A 14,242-nucleotide genomic window follows, 5' to 3' on the forward strand; every position below is an offset into this window, starting at 1 on the left:
TCTGCCCAGAAGCCCTCCTTAGGCGCCTGAGAGTCTGGGGGGACAGGATGTGAGGGAGGGGTTTTAGGCCCCCTGGAAAGGGTTCCCTTGGAAACCCAAGTCACTCTCTGGTTTGATTGGCTAGGTGACTGTCCTGCCAGGACAGCCACCCTGCTGTGTGATTGACAACCAGGCTCTATGAATGGGGGAAAACTGCATAAAAAGCAGGTCTCTGGGACTTGGATCAAGAGAACCAAAGAGAAGCTGAAAGAAGGGGGATCACTACCATGACTGAACCTCCCGGTGAAGCCCTGCTAGGGGTCCGAATCTCCAAACTTCAACGACAGAGAAGATCCACAAGGAATCTTCTTCCCTTGAGCTGGTGGGACCAACCAGTTTGCCAAACACCAAGCAAGGTCTCCCTCCCCTGGTAGAATTTGCTGTGCACCACTGCAGTGAACCGGATAGCCAGGAGGCTCGGACCCTGTTTGGGTTTTAAGGAGCACACCTTTTATTTGTTGCTTTGCTCTGATGCTGGTTTATTCCCTGGGCAGTGCAGGACCCTCCAGTCTTCCTACTTCGTGTCAGTCCAACAGTCGCTTCAGGAATTGTGAACCTGCAGGACCTGCCAGGAACTTCTGCCTCAGCTACAGCCTTCTTCTTCATTTAAGGTACTGTTCCAACCCAGTTGTTCGTTCCGTCAGACTGCAGTGAAAGTTTTTGAAATCTTTTGACAATCCGAGGGCTTGTCCTTCTCTACTCTTTTAAGTAACTTTTCTTCCAACCAACTTTGTTTCAAACTCTTGGCAAAGACTTAACCGCAAACTACTCTGAACTGTGTGATCTTCTGCAAAGACTCTGAACCATTGACATTGGCTCAGGCCTATTGATTTGTATCCTAGTTGTAGTAAGCCTTTTCTAGATTGCCCTGCCTACTTACTTGTTGGTGCTGCTTTATTTTGATTAACCTTGTCTTTCCTCCCCTTTTAAATTGCTGCAGTGCCATTTTGCTCACACTACATTTTGGGCTTAACTTGTCTAGAATTGATTGTGTGTTGTGTAGTATATTAAGATTGTGATTTTCTGATGCTTTATATTAGTGAATTGTTTTATAACTGATGGTATAAATAAATGTATATTCTTTTACTCAGAAACCTTGAGTCAGTGTTTGTTTGAGCCATAGCAATTTCTGTCCTTTGTGTAACTTCTGATATTGCTCACTTTACTTTTGAGAAAAGTGTGGCTGTTCAGCCATCACTACACTTTACTGTGTAGTACAGGCTTGTACCAAAGGTGAATTTGTACATGCACTTGTAGTCTTAATTGTGTGTGGTGTTCCCAAAGGGTACTGCATATGATTCTGCCTAACAGGCTAGTCCTGCAATTACCCACACTGAATAGTTTGCAAAACATTGTCCATTAGGGAAGTCAGACCCAGCTCTGTGAAATGTGGTTTGAGAAGCCAGAACTCAGGGGCCCTGGATTTCCCACTTCCTGGCATGTTTGCAGTCTCATATGGGGTGGATGGCAGCAGGAAGTGGGTGATTTTTAGTGGATTGAGTTTTTCAAAATGGCTACTGGGAGCTTCCAGTTCCTGCAATGATGCTGTTTCTGGTGCCAGTAAGAGCGGCGGCAGAAATTCCAGCACCAGAATTACCAGCACTGGTGATTCTGGCAGTTTGGGTGACAGTCATTTCTGCCAGGAACATTGGCATTTCTGTTTCTTTAGCAGTAATTCCAGCCCACCGGCAGTATTGTTTCTGGCAGGGGGTTATGCGCCTGCCTGCTAACCTGAAATATGCTGGCAAATTTCTGGAGTCGGCCTGTCAGAAACAGTACTAGCGCCATGCCGAAATTGCCATTATTTTCCAGAAAACATGTAAGGTAGGCCCTTGGTTTTAGAAGGGTTGGTGATGCACTTGTGGGTAAGGAGGTAAAAGATGTGCCAGGGATGGCAAGGGCCAGAATATCACTGTGGTTAGCCAAGAACCCGGGCTGTGCCCAGTGTGGGCCTTGGTAGGTCACGTGGCCACGCCAGGACGGGCCAAGGAAGGCCAGTTGTCATTACACAAGGATGTTTCTTGCTTTTCACATTTTCAGTTTGAACGATTGTTACAGCTGTCCTTCGTGGGGGCTGGTTTCTACGGGTTGGGCTATTCCTTACATTCCTTTAGGATTGGCATTGACACGACTATGGACAGGCTTGGGTTGGGGAAAGAGCAGGTCAGGAAGATAGGGAGGTAGAAGTTGGTAGCATTCAAGCGCTAGCTAAGGCCTCATCTACTATAACAAGTGTGTTTGTAGCTTGACAGAAATCATGGGAGAGTGCATGAGACCAGGACAATGGCAGCGCTGTGCATCACAGATCCCAATAACATAACAAATGTATGTGTGCAAACACATGGGGGTGTGGCATGTATGTTGGGTGCTGTTATGAGTAGGTGGGGATTAATCTGTGTTTTTTTTAACAAAACTCTCCTCGTTCCTGGGGGTTTCTGGACTAGAACTTGGTCCCAAAATCATGTGATTCTCACATAAACCCAATCTCACTTAAGAAAGCACATATTTCTTCTTAGCTTCCCAGCCTGAAGAACCTGGCCGTTTGCAGCAATTTGCGGTTTGTTAAGTAATTAGACAAGCGTTTGTTCTGCTGAGTTGTGTTCATTCATTCAACACTGCAATGCCCACAATGGTACCAGGCCTCTGGGAAGGCCTCAATGTCTGACCACGCCTGAACGGAAGACATCATCACATCATACTCCAGAGAGTTGGGGATGTTGCATGCAAAGCTACACCCGCCCACCATGTAAATCTTTCCTGTGGGCCAACACTTCGGATTGAACAACCCTTCACCTCCATGGCAGACATTAGTGCCAAAACACTGCCAAATAGTGATGTGTGTGTTTTACAAATACTGCTTAACATAACATAGGAAATGACCTACCCTTCCCTATCCAATTTTCTAAATGCACAAACAGATATCTGAAGCTAAACTCTTTCAACGTACACGTCCCTGTTCTTTGGCATTCTCATATTACACAAACAACCACACAGACAATTGCAAAAGTGCAGACACACTCCTACGACACATTCCTATACAGCTACTCAGGAAACTAGGACGGATTGAACAACTCTAACTTTGTCCCTTCAAGACACATTTAAGGGTCACTAAGATGCAGCCTTAAATGTAACGCAAGGTGGTAACTACAGTACACAGAGACAAAAATAGAGGTAGTCACAGAGCAGGGTACTCAACTGACAACTTAGAAAACAGGGAATGAAAAGATCAAATCCAGCATCATTTGGTCTACAGATTCACTGGCATTTGAGGGGAGTGAAATGGCCTGGTCAGTGAATGCTAAATCTGCAGCCATGTGCTACTCCAGTGCAGGGTCGAATTGGACTTTTCAGCCTTTTGTCCTGTGGCCTGGCCTAAATCGCCCCTGCGGGGTGGGAGCCGGTTTCTGGCCATGCCTGGGCTGGTTTGGAAGAAAAAATGATTGAAAAAAAATATTTGTTCTTTTCCAATATGATTTTTGTTTTCTTTACAAAAAGCCTTTCATCCTTCTTAGGTCGAGAAAGGAGTACCAACATAGGTTGGGTGATATTGTACGCATATTTGTTATATAAAAAAGAGCTTAAGCGTAAATGATATACAATAACATATTATCATTTGGCCTTGGGCATCTGCTTGGATTCACAGTAATTTAGTGTACTTAGGAACAATTATATTTGATGCCACTTCCTGTTTTGTCAAGGGGTGAAAGGCTGTGTTTCATTGCTTCCCGGGAAGTCACTTTGGGGTGGGGTCAAATGACACCACTTCCGGTGATGTCATCAGAGGTCAAGGGTCGTGAGGCGAGAGGTAGGCCACTTTTTTAAGGCGAGGGCTGGCCACTTTTGTTTGGGTGACCGGGACTTTTTCTTTTCCCAGTCCGACCCTGCTCCATTTTGTTGTGGCCAGTCAATTCATAACCATGCTACTGTAGCAGTTGATGTCCAGCACTCCTACTAGACTATGAGGATCATTAAAACTTTGCTGGTGCGGAAATAACATACCGGTATTACCATATCCCGGCATGTTTCCGCACTGGAAAAGTACACGTTTGCCGGTCAGTTGGCTGAAATTTCTGCCACCCTACCGGCCAAAAAAAATCCTAAGGGACTCCATGAAATGTGGATTTACCGCCGTTACCGGCACTCATAATCCTGTGCTAATAGCACCACCCTGAGTGCTGGTAATGCTATTACCATTTGCCGGTATTCTGGCAGAATTACCGCTAGGATAGCGCCATAGTTGTAATGAGGCCCAATGTATTTTACCACTTCCCCTAACCCAGCCCTAGGCGTTTTCTAAACAAAGACGCTTTGGACTTACATGCATAGAGAACACATGCCTTAGCAATCTGAGGCTCTTTTGGTGAATCCGGGAAGCTCGATCATATCCACGCTGACTGGGCTGCAGCCTACATTACACAGTTTGAACACATCTGAAGCATGCCCTGCAAAAAAATCACACTATCTCTGATTAACTCTAACTGGTGGTAACAGAACTGGTAGATAGAATACACCTCTTAATTGTTCATCATGTCTGCCTTAAAATGCACATTTTATGCACACCTTCTCAATCGAAATATAAATGTTTTGCCCACGAGCTCTGCTTCCTATTCCTGCCTCTTTCCACCACAGACCAATGTCAGGGATCCCAGGAATGGGCGCAATGTGAATTATCCACTCAGAGAAGCCTCAGTTCCAGGAGGCCACTGCCATGTATATGCCTGTTACACATTCACAATATCCAGCCTTATGCGCCCAATTAACAAAGGTAGCTGAGAGAAGAGTTCCACATTGATTTCAGTCAATTAACCTAGATCTGAGAAGGATCGCTAAGGTAACTGTTGAAGTCCTGCTAGGCTGAGACGAAGTCTAGAGTTACAGGCATTGGGGACATTGAAATATCATTGTATCAAACCAGTGTGATTTAATTTATTGGCACATATCCATTTAATGCATTATTACGTGGATTGAGTTTTTGTCTTTGGTGAGAATTCTGATGAAAAATGGCTGTCCATCTGTGCAAATGTCATGAAAACGTTATTTTTTTTTTTTTAAATCCAACAACATCGTACCAGATGGAAAACCCTTTGCGGCATTTTTTGGGAAAATGAATGTAATGCTAGAGTATTCATATATTTACTTACAGATGAATCGGATTATATACAGATGTTGAAGCCAACAGTATTTTATTACTCGCACGCCCCTGGGTGTACATGAGCCATGCACATAGCAAAAGCACAGCCATAGGTGGATAGATGATGCGATAAAGTGTTTGAATATGTGGCACAACAGAAGAACTGGAAAACTTTCATGTATATCTAAACTCATGTAATGACCGGATCAAATTTACATTAGAAATTGGAACACCAGCAGTGCACTTTTTAGACACAAAAATGTATTCTGATAATGGAAGACTACAAACAACAGTTTACAGGAAGCCCACAGATGTGAACAACAGCTTATTTTTTACGAGTCACCATCCTCAACACTTGAAAAATAACCTGCCCTTGAGCCAATTACAAAGAATCAAACGGATAGTCTCAAAAGAGGACACTTTCTTGGAAGCAGAAAAAGATCTTATGTCACGATTTGAGGAGAGGGGATTCCCTCAAAACATTCTTACAGAAGCAAAAGAAAAATGCCATCAAAAGACAAGATCAGACCTGTTAATTCAAAAGACCACAAAGGATAAGGACAATCCTCCACTGATCTATTTATCACAGTACTCTACCAAAAGCACACAAATCAAAAGGATTTTGCATAAGAATTGGAAAATTACCAGGTTGGATACAAAACTCAGTAGTTTATTCCCAAAACCACCATTAATGGCCTATACCAGAGGGAGAAACCTACGGGACTCACTGGTCAAGGCAGAGAGGGTAAACACGGCACAACAACAATTCTTGTTTAAAACAAAGAAAGGTACATTTCCCTGTTTGAACTGCAGTCAATGTAATAATGTTCAGAAAGGACCAACAATCAGACATCCATATACAGGTCAGAAAATTAATTTACAAAATTTTGCCACTTGTGACAATAAATGTGTAATTTATGGACTTATATGTCCGTGTGGTAAATACTATGTGGGCCAAACATCGAGACGTGTAAAGGATCGTATCTCAGAACACAAGTCTAATATAAGAACAGGAAACCTAAAGTCACCAGTCACAAGACACTTTAGGGAGTATAAACACACAATCTCACAGCTTAGATTTGTAGTTTTGGAAATAATTACACGACCAGCCAGAGGGGGCAATTTACAGCAAATTCTATCTCGTAGAGAGATGTTTTGGGTGCACAAATTGGACTCTCTTGAGCCTAGAGGTATGAACGAGGAGTATTGCCTGAATGTATTCTTGTGAAAAGAAAAGGAAAAAGAAAAAATAATGATGTTAATGTTCCCTGTACAAATTGTCAACTGCCTTCATAATCTCTTTGTTCTACTACTGTCACATGCATATAGCGATACACACTTGAGAAATTTCTGGAGTTGTTATTGTAATGTATACCTGTCTCCCACTTACCAATGTGGAATGAGGAAAAGACAATCTATAGATTATATCCTGGACTCTAAACATGGATCTAGCTGAGCCATCACCAAGAAATCAATATTGTATGGCACGCATAGGCATATATAATTGACATTACCATTGGTATAAAACCTACTTGACCACATCACTATAGAATTAGCGTAGTGAGCTGCTCAATTTCTGAGAATAGCAGTACTAGGACTACAACTCCTATAAGTTGACCTGGCATTGTCAAGTGGCCGTTTTTACTAATGAGTGGGGTGAAAGTCATATTCACTCGAGAGTGGGGTAAATAAAGATATATGAACTGGAGAACCCATTTGAACACTAAACACATATTGTGTATTATCTAAATTGACACTACAACTCCCACATAACACTGGGGCTAGATTTAGCTCGTTGTCAATAAGGAAACACTTTATTTCAGTCTGGTAATCAGTGTAAAACGACACACACAGATAAGCAATAGATCTCACAGGGTAATGGCTATTAAAACTAAATACACACGGTCAGCATGCATTTGCACTCTATTTTGCAATCAACACTACGACTCCCAGAATGCTAATCCGATCACATGATCCACACAGACATACGACCTCAAGTCACATGACAATGAATAGGGAGAGAGGATCGAAAACACGCGCGGCTCGGGCAGAGATTGCAGATTTTGTGTTGGAGTGAAGGAACATCACTAATAAGGTATGAAAGAAATGAGAGATGTTATAACATCTATTAGTGAAATGGGAAAAGTTACATACATTGACATAATGTTTTTCGCGTAGGTTACCTTTGAAAAGTTGGGGACGGGACCATGAGGGGCTCAGCACTACAACAAACACTACCAACAGGGCATTGAGGTAATTTTTTGAATTTAAGTTAAGGAATCATACGAAAGTATAATGTGCGACTACATTCTGATAGAAATTATTAAATTATTATTTGTGACAGAACGAAGGCTGATTAGAAGCCACAGATGCCAGCCATTAACAGTGGTCATCTTTGAATTGAGAAACACACAGGATATGAACAAGAAACACAGGTAGGAATACCGTTTCCCACACGGGTTTATATTAATTTAATTTCCCGTTTAAATCACTAGTTAATATACATATTATTGTCATTTACAGCACATCATATTGCTACTTCACTAGATGACGTTTTCACCATTCCACAACAAGAAGGGATGCTTGAAGTTCTAAAGACATAGAGAAAAATGAAAGAAAAATGAAATGGATATACTTTGAATTTATTTGTTGACTGTGAATTAATAACAGGACAAGAAAACATTGTGTCTAAACTGAAAAGTTATTGCTCCTGAAGAAGAGAGGCACACTCTCGAAACGCGTAGAGCTCTGAATTAGGAAGGCTTTTCCTTTTTTCTTGAATTATTGTATATTCTTTTTGAGTGAATCGAACTCGAACATTTATTATTATGTATATGGTACTAAAATACTATCATGCCTTCATAAAGACCTTTTGAAACTTTTGTGTATATTGAAACAAATCATTGCATGTTCTCATGTGTAATATTTGTACAAAAGAGTGGCTAAATTGATACTTTGCAATGCTAAAAATCAACAAAAAGTGAACAAAAAAGTATATTTTGTTTGGATCTTGTTATCCAATACCCAGAGGTGTGCAGGGGACGGGAGTTCCCATTGTTAATGGGAACACCATTCGTTGAATATTTGGCACACACATGAAAGCACTTGCGTTTGAGTGCCCATGGTGTTAGTCTCTGCCCTGGCACAGGTACGCTCGGTGGCACGTGAGGCATAACTAATGAAGGTGAGGTGAGTTGTCCTGTCTCAGAACCAGAACAGTGACTAGATATAAGTAAGACCCCGGATCAGGTCTTATTGCAAGTAATGGAAAGTCCCACTGGAGGTGGAGGATGCTGACTTTGTAATGAGGCCCACTGACTCATCTGAATGAACCACATTGTGCAAAACCCTACACAAATCTTGAGACTAGACTTTTGGGATGCGGATACTCTGCCAGTTTCCCTGTCCATGTGTGCACACCTGTACAGAAATACAAATCCTGCCTCTACCTGTGCTGCCTGGGTTACTTATTGGCTGGCCAGTTTCTTCACCAACAATTAACAATGATCTTTGTTGAAGACATTATTGTGAAGACACCACCCATATGGCAACACAAAAATACATCTGTGCTTATGATGGACACTCAGTGAGTGCGACTTATGGCTTCATGTTTTGGTATGCTTGAATAGCATTGTCAGTCTTGATTCCCAAAAATGTAAAAACACAACTGACAATAATTCATAGTATTGAAGTGAACGAGCATTTTCTTTCTGAGTTAAATTCTGTCTACTGACCTTTTCACTAAAATTGACCTTTTTTTTCAATTTACAACCAAAAGCACTGTTTCATTAAATATAGAACATGTTGCTATCACACACTTAAGAGGGCCAGGGGACTACTCTTGTGGTGATAGTGTGCGGTTTAAATATCCTTTAACAACATTAACATTAAGTCGATTTGTGCTTGCATATAATAGAACTAGTAAAAGGACAGACATTAGAGATGAACAATGTATAGGATTTTTTATTTTGTTTTATTTTGTATTGACAATAGTGGTTTAAGAATGCATGATCCTACCCTTGAGGTTATCTACGCCCAGGGGGCTGTGCTTTCTCCTATAATCTAGATAATCAGATGCATATGTTCTTTAAACTGCGAGTGCTGCATATCAGTTTGATTTCCTGAAAAACAACGTGAATACAACATGATTTAATGGCACAAACGTTTGTGGAGCTCTTTATTGTTTCCATAATCTTGATATGAGATTAGAGCCCTGAAAATGTAGTACCACGATTAAAGCATTTGCATATGTGTTGCTTCCTTGAAAACGGGATGCTCTGTACTACATGAGTGTACGTTAGTAAGGATGAATATGCACTTTCCATGCCTCATGGGAATGTCCTATACTGAGCTTATGATGACAATTGTCAGAGTGGAGGTGACGAGAGTTACTAATCGATGGTGAATGAGATTAAAGTGTGTGACCCAATGTTCTAACCGGAACTTCAGGGCTCCTGCACGCACTCTTAGATAAGACGACTAAGCCTACATTGTGTTTCATTAAAAAGCCGCACTGGAAAATACGGTCATATGTTAAGGGCAGCTTCAAATGTCCCAGTAAACGTCATTCACATTGAAAGGACATCAGTAAAGTTCACATGATAGAAAGAGATTCCAATCTTTAAAGTACATAACATGACACTGCAGAATTCAAACAAAACATCAACAGCAATGCAAATACAATTCTCTCAGGACTGGGAGGAACCACACTATCTCCATTAGAAAGCTAACAGAGGCACCCGATTGCAACCAATTCACACACATAGGGCCTCATTACGACCTCGGTGGTAACCATGCTGCTATTGGCGGCATGGCTGCCGCAGAAATCGCATCCGGGTTCAGGTCTGGGTCCTCAGAATGAGCAATTACCGGGCATTCCGAGTTCGGAAGGCCCGGTAATTCCTCCCTCCAAGGACCCGGACCCGGTCCTTCCCCATTCCCATTTCAGCCCCCATAGGGCTGAATGGGAATGGGAGAGGGAGCAAACAACGGGCTATTACGAGTTGGCCCGTTGTTTGCTCCCTCTTCCCCTCGCGAGACCAGGTAAGCACGCCTGGTTTGACCAGGCGTTGCTTCAAAGGTCCCGTGAGGGGACCTCGTAATGAGGTGGTACGGGGTAAACGGCGCCGGCACCTTTTACGGTGCCGTTTACCCCGTACCCCCAGGGTCGTAATGAGGCCCATAATGTTCAACTTCCAGAAAATCACAATGCCAGAAACATAGAAAAGAAGCAATAATGCCACATAACTAGTGAAGATGGCTTGTCATATACATTTGCTCTTACACTATCCATAAGAATAATGCTTAGCAACGCCATTTGTCGGTGGGGTCACGAAAGCTACAAAACATAAAGGGGCTCACAACAAATTTGCCAGTTGAGTAAGCTCATCGGCACCCTTAATTCCGTACCGGCAAACTACGTGTTTGCTTGCCATAGCTGCTGTGCCCGACAGGTCTGCCCCTGCCGGGTGCAATGTGCTCCATAAGCAAAGCTGTCACGGAAGCATCGGAACATTAACAACGGTGCTGGTGCTTCCATGTCCCCACTCAATGGAGTTCTATAGGACTCTATGGGAATTGGGATTCACAAATGTAATGGCACCTGACTTCCTGGCCGCCAGACTCGTAATGAGCCGGTGGCACCAGGAAGTCACGCGCCGGTACGTTTTAACAGGTCTGGCGGCAAGCCACCAGTAGCACCGGAAGAGTTAACAGCGGACCCGTAATGAGTTCTAAAGGACCTATTTACGGTGAGGCAGTGACGATAAAAATGGCAGCGTTGTGACAGTATAATACTCCGCCTTACTGCCAGAAATCAGCAAAATCGGCAAAATTACTGCCAACTGTTATTCCCCGAGATCTCTAAAGAATTAGTTTGGTCTTTTGAAAAGGCATTCCATAAAGATTTGTCACAAAGTGATATCAAATGATCGTGTACCCACTCTGTTTCACAGCCATTTACCAAGTAACATTCTTTACCATTTAATGGTATTATTTGCTCTTATACTCAAATCATATTTCGGGTATTGCTAACATTTCTTATATTAGATTTTGCACTTAAAATTCAAGAACTCACAATTAAGGATGCTTCCATATAAAGTCCAAATATTAACAGCATTGCCAGGTAGTGCAATGAAAAATAACCTGGTACTGCTACTAATTCCATGCATCACCTTGATACCTACAACTTTTCCACACATTTTTCCAATGAACCTTTCTGCACAATGCTCAATAATGTGCAGTTAAAACACCAGTGCCAGGCTCCACCCTACTCAGAAAGCATAAAGTCACCATACCCCACTGTGCACAGTAACCACTCCAAGCTCAAATTCTACTCCTCACCAAAACACTGAACACCAAGACATATATACCTGGCTATAAACCATGAACTCATGCCTCACAGCTGAGCTCACTTCCTGCACCAAGTCTCTCGGGTTCCACATTGACAAATACCTCTCCTTCAACACACAAATAGCTACAGAAAACTTGGTATCAGCTCTCCCTCATGCACAAAGTCAAGCCCTTCCTCCCTCTGGACAGCATTAGATCCACTGTTCAAGCACTGCTCCTATCCCACTTGGATGGGGGCAATGGACTCCTCAAAGGCCTCCAGTCATCCTCCCTTGTGACCCTGAGAATTGTCCTATATGCGTCAGCATGCCTCATCAGGGCTATACGCATATACAGGTAATATAGCTCAGTGGCAACGCAGTCGTCTTGGAAGCAAGACAACACAGAGCAACACAGGTTAGAATCCTGTGTCCGCACTTAGAAACCTCTTTGGTATGAAGCACATTATAAAAAAACAATTATAATTCGAATTATACAATCACTTCACCCTGTTAGGAAGAATTCTCAAAATGTGCTAATGTCCCTTATCTTTTGAGACCCCCAGCAACTTTTCTGGATTTCTAGGATTTGATTTTTTACCTGGGGAGAGTGTGAGCTTTTTTTCCCCCACTCTTGCATGTATTTTGTGTGTGTTTTACTTTTGTGTTCTTTGGTTATGGAGTTTTAAAACAACTCCAGTGGCATCATCTTTTTCTGTGCGTCACACAGCACCTTCAGTGCAGTGGCACAGGGGTGTCATTCAGACTCCACAAAGTTTAAATACCTTCTCTGTGACTGACTGCCATCTCACAAAGCCTGTAAAGTTACATTGGCTTTACTAGTATTTTAAAATTTACTGACCCAGCGCACACTATCTTCCTATAGAGTGCTGCAAGGGTTGCTTAGCTTCCCCTGAGTTAAAACACTAATGTAACAGTAAAATGCTACCTTTTCCTATTTTAAATGGCTCGTGGCAGTGATTTAGATCAACTACAGTGATTTTTCCCAACCGCTAACAACGGTAGCTGAAAAACGGATCAGTCATGTTTTTCAATATGGTGCCCAAGACCTATCTCTTTTAGGAAAGGTCCTTCTTGTGTTTGTTTCTGCGTGCCAAACCAGGTTTGGTCCCTTTGTTCATTGGCCTTTGGTGGGCTTCAGTGCTGAAACCCTCCTCTGGTGCCTGAGTGTCTGGGATGGACAGGATGTGAGGGAGGTGCCCAAAACTCCCTTTGCTTAGTCTCCTAGGAGACCTGAATGCACTCTGCTGTGATTGGCTGGCTCGCTGTCCGGCAAAGACAGCCACCCTGCTGTGTGAGAGACAGCCAGGCTGGAATGAATGGAGGAAAACTGTTTAAAAGCAGGTCTCTGGGACTTGGAAAGCAGGGTCGACCACTGGAATGAAAGAACCAAAGAGGAGAGGAAGGAAGAGGACTGCTGCAACTCCTGGATGGACGGTGAAGCCCTGCTGCAGGTCTGAATTGCCTGAAACTCCGACGACAGAGAAGCCCTTCAAGGTTAACTTCTTCCCTTGAGTTTGGTGGGAACAACTAACTCGCAAGCCACCTGGATACCAGCCTATTCTGGTCGAATTTTCATCAGAGTGCTGTTGAAAACCAGATAGCCGAGGGAAGAAAACCAGCTTGTGGACTTTAAGGCACTCACACCTTAAACCGATGTCTTGCTACAGCTTTTGGCCTCTTCTCTGGGCAGTGCAGGAACCTCCCAACGTCCTCCTGCTTGTCCCCACGACAGAAGCTCAGGAACAGCGAGATCTGCTCGAACTGCCAGGAATAACTGCCTCAGCTACAGCTTTCTTCATTGACAAGGTACTGTGCAAACGCGGTCCGGAAATCTTTTTGGCCATCGAGAAAGTGCGTGAAACTTTTCTCAACTACTAAGGCTTATCCTTCCCTAAACATTTGTCAACCTTTTCGCCTAGCCAAATCCTTTAAAAATCTGTGGCAATGACTTAACCGTTATATTCCAGAACTGTGCTATTCTATACAAAAGACTCTGAGCCATTGACCTTGGCCCAGGCCTATTGAGAAGAATTGCTGGTTGTATATAACTAAAACCCTTTTCCCTGCCTATGAATGTATTTGGGTTGTCTATTCTTATAACTTTGTTTTTTCCCTCCTTTATTAAGTATCTGAAGTGCCATTTTGCTCCTTCTTCATTTTTGAGTTCAACTTGTTTAGTTACTTACCGGTGGTATTACTCTGGTGTATTCATGTGTGATATTGAACTGCTTATGCTAGAGTGATGTTTTCTAAATGACTGAGTAAATAAATGTATATTCTTTTACCAAGAAACCTTGAGTAAGTGTTTATTTGAATCACTGTATTTGTTGGTCCTTTGTGTAACTTGTTCTACTGCTCACTGAAACTCTTGGCTCAGTCTGGATGCTCAGCCATCACTACCACTTTACTGTGTAGTACGGGCTTGTGCCAAAGGTGAAATTGTGCTTACACTTGTAGTCCTAACTGCCTGTAGTGTTCCCCAAGGGTACTGCAGGTAATTCTGCCTAACACACCTCGGCCCTCATCGACCTTTACTGACTCCCACTGCCCGCACCAATCACCTTCAACTCTTGCTGTATTATCTATAAGGCAGTCACCCTACTACCTCGCAGAGAAACCAGCATCTGTGGCGAACAGCACCACCAGAAGCCAGGACACCTGCAGACTTGAAATCCGTCACTGCAAAAGGAATGGACTAAAAAACAAGGCTTCACTGCTT

This window comes from Ambystoma mexicanum, chromosome 3p (assembly GCF_040938575.1).
Source record: "Ambystoma mexicanum isolate Mex_15411 chromosome 3p, UKY_AmexF1_1, whole genome shotgun sequence".
Classification (NCBI taxonomy): domain Eukaryota; kingdom Metazoa; phylum Chordata; class Amphibia; order Caudata; family Ambystomatidae; genus Ambystoma; species Ambystoma mexicanum.